Source organism: Coffea eugenioides, unplaced genomic scaffold (assembly GCF_003713205.1).
Source record: "Coffea eugenioides isolate CCC68of unplaced genomic scaffold, Ceug_1.0 ScVebR1_785;HRSCAF=1522, whole genome shotgun sequence".
In the NCBI taxonomy this organism is placed as follows: Eukaryota; Viridiplantae; Streptophyta; class Magnoliopsida; order Gentianales; family Rubiaceae; genus Coffea; species Coffea eugenioides.
In genome coordinates, this window is record NW_020864654.1 from 34,735 (window position 1) to 42,304 (window position 7,570).

Genomic DNA, 7,570 nt, shown 5'->3' on the forward strand with positions numbered 1-7,570 from the left:
TAGAGGGCTTGAGTTCAAATCCTCACTTCTTAAGCCCCATACTCTTTTGCTGCTAGAAAAAAAAAACCCTGTTATGGTTTGTTCGCATGTCGATTCTTTTGTCCCCAAAGTAATGAAAAATAGTATCACTACATCTTTACATATTTCTCATATTGGATTTTATTCATTCAAACACATATTACTAGCCATTGGATTGTATGCCCAATGATCAGATGTTTAAACATGGCCATCAATTGATCTTGATAACAATTTTACACTTTTTCACAAATGCATGATACACTTGTTGGCCAGCGTCTAACATAACATCTCTAATGATGCAGGAAACAATTTGTGTGGCTGACCTTTGAAATTATCTTGCCCCAAAAAGAAATCTATTCAAAAAACCATAGTCATTATTTTTATTTTTGTTGGAGTTGTTTTAATTACAATTCTTTTAGCCTCTTTTTTCTGTCGATTTTGGATTAGACGCTCAGACTATGAGGAATCCACTATTGAAAACCTCAAGGGTAAAGAATCTTTTCATAAACCTTATACTAGCAAGAGATGGGTAGATGATCAACAAGCTCTAAAGTACAAAAGAAACAACCAAGGAGACTTATTATATTTTGTTAGGAATGATAGGTAGAAGTTTGAGTTAGAAGATCTACTTAGAGCTTCACCTAAAGTACTGGGCAGTGGAAACCTTGGGTCTTCGTATAAATCTAATCTTCTTAATGGTCTATCCATGGTTGTCAAAAGGTTTAGACATATGAGCAATGTGGGAAAGGAACAATTTTTTGAGCACTTGAGGAGGCTAGGAAACTTGTTATATCCTAATGGGCAAAAAATCTCAACGACCACTGAACTATTGGTCAGATTATGTTTTGACCATCAAACTATTTTTCCTCAGTAATTGGCTACTAAACAACTTAATCAGTAGATTCATGACCATTTAGTCAATAGTTGCTCTTAATCTGTGAAATTAGCAGTACACATGGCAAAGTGCGGGATAATTTTGTCCAATAACTACGCGGTCCTATTTCACAGATTAACTGATAATTTTATAAATTAAGAGCAATTATCGACTAAATGGTCATCACTTTACTTATTAAGTTGTTTAGTGGTCAATTATTGACGAAAAATAATTTGATAGTCAAAACATGATCTAACCAATAATTTAGTGACCGCTGAGGTTTTTTACCCTATCCTAATCTTCTGCCTCTGGTGGCGTTTTATTATACGAAAGAAGAAAAACTTCGTCACCAATTTTGCTACATATGGAAGCTTGGCTAGCCATCTCCATGGTAAGTTATTTATGCTTTAGATATCATAATCTAGGAATTTCTCTTATTACTCCAAAAGTGCCGAATATCAACTCAAACTATTTAATTTAAAACTAAGATTAATTTATAAAAGGTTAAAACTTTTGGAACATGGATACTTTTCACATTAATATATTTGCATATACATATTAGTTAATTACATATACATAAAGGATGATCAAATTAAGGAGATCATAACTCGTATTTTTGTTGTTTAAAATTTTTTTGCTCATAATGGTATCGTTAACATAATTCAATTTTGGTATAGGAAAAGAGACTAAGTTTTTTATAAACATTGAGAAATCAAAATGAATTAGCATTTCCTTTTGCATAAAGGTTACTGTATTAGAGTTATCCTAAATTGGAGACCTTTGCTTTTAAATGATCTTAATCATTAAGAATTTGTTAGAAAACGAAAAAAGTTAAGAACCTCACAACAATTAAATATGTTAAGTTTTTTTTTTCTTATTATTGTCCTACCTACCATCTGCATTAATTCAAATGCTTTTGATTAGGCAAACATAGCCCTAACCAACCTGGTCTTGACTAGCCAATTCGCTTAAATATCGTCAAAGGAGTCGCCAAGGGCTTGGCTTACCTTTATAAAGAGCTTCCCGAAGTGCCTCTACCACATGGACACTTGAAATCATCAAATGTTCTTCTAGGCCAAAAATTTGAACCAGTCCTTGCAAACTAAGCTCTAGCTTTATTGATGAACAAAGAAAATGTTCAAAAACTCATGATGGCCTACAAATCACCCGAATTTATGCAGCATGATCAAGTTACTAGAAAGATAGATGTATGAAGCCTTGGTATTTTGATACTTGAGTTGCTGACCGGAAGATTTCCAACTAACTACTTGTGACAAGGTAAGGGCGCTAATAAAGATTTGGCAACATGGGTTAATTCTGTTGTGAGAGAAGAATGGACTAGTGAGGTATTTGACAACAACATGTATGGGACAAAATATGGAGAGGGCCGAATGCTTAAACTCTTGAAAATTGGAATGTGTTGTTGTGAATGGAACATGGAGAGAAGGTGGGATTTGAGTGTGGTTGTTGAGAAGATTGAAGAGTTGAAAGCAAGGGATAGTGATAAGCAAGACTACCCTTCTTATAGGAGTGAAGGAGACATGTACACTTCCAAGGGAATGACTAGTAATGACTTTTCTTTTTCTACGGTTGACAAAAGTTTGCGTGCGTGAAATGAAGAAGTGAAGAAATTTGGGTTTACATAATGAGTCACTTATTGTGGTTAAGATGTTGAATCAGTCATTCCATACTATCATGTTGGATTACCCTAGTAGCATTACTTTTTTCATCCCAATTTATAAATGTAAACAGTTCTCATTTGTCTACCTTATGAGATATCATTCCTTGGATCTATTAGCATAGACAAGATTACTGGTTTCAATGAGTTCTTTTACTTGTGTATATAATCTCATCACAAGTTCATTATAGTATGGACCCATAAAATGTAACCATTGATTTTACTTAAGTTACTAAAAAAACAAACTAACGAAATGAGTGTCTTCACATGAGTTTTTGTTTTTAATAGTAGTTTTTCTTGGTTAACTAGAAACTTTAAAACAATTTGCTAGAGAAAGTCACTTTTTAGTGCAAAGTTATCTTCCTTACTAAAAAACTTCTAAAGACAAACATGTTATTTCATTCAAAAAACTATTCAGGCTTGATATGTATCTTCCTCCAAACTCTTTTCTATTACCTTTATACACTGATATTCTGAACAAGCTATCTCCTTAAACTACAACCTCAATCTCCACCCCAAGAAACATTCTTAGACGATTTTGAATTTTAAGGGTGTTGATTATATTAAAAAGATAAAATTATTGACAAAATCAAATAAATATTAAGAATTATAACTATTTAGATGTATGTAAATAAATAGGTGCTAGTATAATCAACCAAAGTTTCATATGAGAAATATTAATACTAACAATTTCATTAAGTATTTTGACAAAATGTTTTTTTGGAAAAGAGTTGGACTCTTGAAGATTTTGTGGTGTATGGTATGGAAACGATGCATGTTCAAGTGAAGAGTTGTTCAATTAAGCCAAGATGGTAGGTGAATTCTTGTATGCTGTAGACCTTCAACTTTAATTGATAGTAATAGAACTTTTTAGAACATCCTTTATGTCTAGGTCATTGTGACAGCCCCACCTTCCCTTAGGGTGTACCCCAAGAATTAGCTGTGACGACTTGAAAATTTGCTTATATTTTCTTGTAATTCCCTCTTATTTTGAATAAATTATTTTATAATTCCTTTACTACTCATTTTATTCCCTCAATAGTTGTAATAGAATCGAGAGTTTTACTTTTACTTTTATAGTTAGAGCAAATTAGGGTTTTTACGCATTTTGGTAGTGTGATCACTTGGTGAGGTGTGTGTATTAAATTTGGTGGATAAGAGCAAGTATTAAATAAGAGGAATTGTGTGATTAGACGTGCTAATAATAAGTTAGTGAATCAGAAGTTAAAACACAAGTACGCGAGAGTTAAGGAAAATAGGCTTGAACCGACGTACACCGTTTGCTACCGATCGAATACACCACTTGATCACTACTTTCTTAATTTTTGCTAAAAATGTATTTAGTTAGATAAATGTAATAGTTAGATTATTATTATTTTAATTCCCCCCTTATATTATAATTAGGGTCCCAAATGTAATAGTTAGATTTTTATTTGCATTTATTTGCCTATGTGCTTGCATGCTTGTGTTCACGTGTTTATTCGCTTTAATTAGGGTTTTGCATTTAGAAATCATGCCTTTGTGCTATGTGATCTATGTGTTCTATATGTTTACTTGCTTTAATTATGTCGTTGTATATGATTTATTTAGTGATAATAAATGTATGACGTCACCACACTAGTCCAACGCTAGTTGTGGTCATTCTCCCCGATTTCTTACTAGTCCAACGCTAGTGAAGACTTGTAGAAATGGGCTAGTCCAATGCTAGACCCTTTAGACCGTTCACACGCTAGAACCACATGCTTGCATGACAATCACTACATTTTATGCATATTTTCTACTTTTTAGGATCTTTACCATTTTGCATGATATTTCCTCTATATGTATATCCCTTATTCCTATGTGCGAAACATAACATTTAGACTTACATTCCATTTAAGAAAATTAGAAATATGTTAGATCATTTGCTTGATTAGGTTAGGAGAGTACCCTTTAAATATGGGAAATGGACGAGTATGGCTTCTTAGCCTTAGCACGCTCGTATCTTTTCTATAAAAAAAAAAATTGAGTCACGAATCTTAGTCCCCCGTACCCGTTATGTTGCATTCCTCTTTTTAGGTCACATATATTTATATATTATAATTTTTCTTTTCTTCGAGTCTCACTTTTTGCATATTCATGACCTTTTTTAAGAATCATTTTGGGCATCACAATTAATGCGATTTGCACCAATTAAATTTTGAAGAGATATTTCGACCCACTCGATATTCATTAGGTATAGGTTTGCATCCATATAGTAACATCCAAATGTGATAAGTTTTATAGATTAAATTAAGAAAATTTTTGACTAAATCACGCAACTAGCATTGGTTAGATTGAAAGGATGCCTTAGATCAAATCTTTGCCTTCCATTTCTTCAACCAAGACTCCTGAACCCTTTTCTCTTGTTTTCAAAGACCTGAGTAATTTAAAAAGGGTATTACCTATTTTTTTATTAAAAATACATTTTTCGGTGACTTGGTACACCTTAACTCAATACCAAATGGCGACTCCTATTTTTTCTCAAAAACCCTTTTTAAACTATTATTTTGGGCCAAAATCGTCACACTTTTTAAGTCCCATTTTAGGTCCTTTTTCTTTATTTATTCTCTAAAAATTAAAAACTCATTTTCACTCAAAATTAATCAAAAATTCATTTTATAATTCGTAATTTTATTTTTCAAAAAAAATGGGGCGCGACACATATATACAGTCACTACCTTACAGATTACAAAACTATTCTAGATATCCTCTATCCCTCAACAATTTGAACTTCAATACAATTTCTTCCTTTGATAATTATCATTTCCTCTTGTTTCTATTGGATTAGGCATGAATCTCGACATCTTACATGCCAAAATTAAAAATTTAAAGTTTTTTTCTTTGTTCTCTTCTGTATTTAGCACTTTAAATTTTCAAATGTTTCATATATGCCCTAAACTTTACAATAGTAAAGTTGATCACAACTCTTTCTTCTCGATATAATTTTCCCTGTAAGAACTAAATTTTCATACTTCTTATACATTTCATGAAATTTCTTTAACTTCTCCAATTATAAATTTATTATTGTAATTATTTTCACTATTGTTATGATGATAATTTTCTTTCAACACTTCATTCCTTTAGTCTCTAGTTTATAAAATTTTAATGCAATTCTAATATGAAATTTTTTTTAAACAATATTCTTCCAAACTTTTCTACAAAATTCTTTAACTTATCTTCGTATATGAAAAATTGTTATAGTAATATGATTCTTTTTATGATCTTATAAATTCTCCATTCATTTGCTTGTAAAACTAGTTCACTATAGATATTTTGTGACCAACCTCAATCAATAATGATAAAATTCAAGATATTAGAGACATAGTATTAGTTACATAATACTATCATGACATCTTCATAATAGGATCCTTTTTCTTTTCCTGTCTTATGAAGGTTCAAATGATCATTAAATTGACATGGATCATTTTCATTATCTAGTAGTAACACATTGGTCGTAGGTTAGGAAGTTTTAACAATATTTTTTACTAATTTCAGTTGTCTTTCACAAGAATCTCTCATCATTTCAAAACAATTGTTTAGCTAAGAAATAATTTTCTAATACTAATATTATACTACACTATAATATGACATGCTGGCACTATTAATACCATACTTGACAGTATGTTTTTAAAATTTTTTAGTATTTGCCAACACTACTAGTATGATTTGTTGACAATACTGATACTCTATTAGATAGTACTATAATTTATTTTCGTAATACTTCTTCTGGCATTTGATAATACATATCCTATAACTTGTTCATCTTTTTTTTAAGAAATATTATTTTTTATTTTTATATTACTTCTTTTAGTATTTTACAGTGCTAGCAATATTTTTACCATAATAGATTGTACTTATAAACAGTACTATTTTTTCATAGTTCTTTTAGTATTTGACAGTACTAATACTATAGTTTATTGACAATATAAATACGATATTAGTTTTTTTTTTGTAATGGAAGCATTTAATGTATTTTATATAATTTTTTTTGTAAGAAATAACTTTGTATCACACATCCTGCCCCATCTCTAAATAACCCTACCGTCGGCATCTATGAAAATTTGGAAACCCAGACGCATCTAAAGAAATATCTCCCCTCACCAATCGAGGCAACGCATTATAGGTCTCATAAATTGCAGTACACTTAATCTCCACGCCAATATTAGACAATCTATCCGCCGACTTGTTTGCCTCCTGGAAGCAATGAGACACGGCCTCAAAATATTGTCTATATTGTTGCAGATTTAGTAACTCCCTCTGCAACTGCCATGGGCACTGAACCTTCCCCTGAGTAATACGGCCCAACACCAGTGAATCAGATTCCAAGTGCAACCTAACAAAGCCCCAGGACACACCTAACTGCACACCAAAAAGCAGAGCCTTCATCTCCGCCTGAAAGCTAGTAGCCTCCCCAAACCAACATGAGAAGCCAAGCAGGAACCTCCCATCATAATCCCTGAACAATCCCCCACCGCCACTCCTCCCCGGATTACCCTTAAACAACCATCAGCATTCAATTTCACCACCGACTAATGCGTACCTTCCCAACAAACCTCCCATATGATAATCTTGCTCCGCAACCTAGCTATTATATCAAAAAAACCAATCCGTGAGTTATCAAGCAGTGATATCTCTCGAAACCGAAGATAGAACCATTCTCTCAGCTCCAAAAAAATCCGATCACAAACATGCATTACCGAGTCTAGCTTACCATCGAATATCCACAAATTCCGCATCTTCCATAAATTCCAGCAGATTAAGGATGGCATCGTGCGGAGAATAAAACCAAGGTAATTATTAAGAGTAGGTTTAACCCACCAGCTCATCACCTTATGTCTAACCGTGAAAGCCGCACTAAACCCGCCAATAAGACCATCAAAGCAACTCCAAACCTGCTTAGCCACCTCCCCCATACAGAAGACGTGGTTAATAGTTTCTGGGGACGGGTTCAGATTACAACAAAAGCACCTAGAGAGGTC

General features: G+C 32.6%; 1 pseudogene; it reads left to right on the forward strand.

Moving 5' to 3' along the window:
• Window positions 1-465: 465 nt before the first annotated feature.
• On the forward strand, window positions 466-2,505 carry LOC113758908 (annotated as a pseudogene).
• The last annotated feature ends 5,065 nt before the right edge of the window (window positions 2,506-7,570 follow it).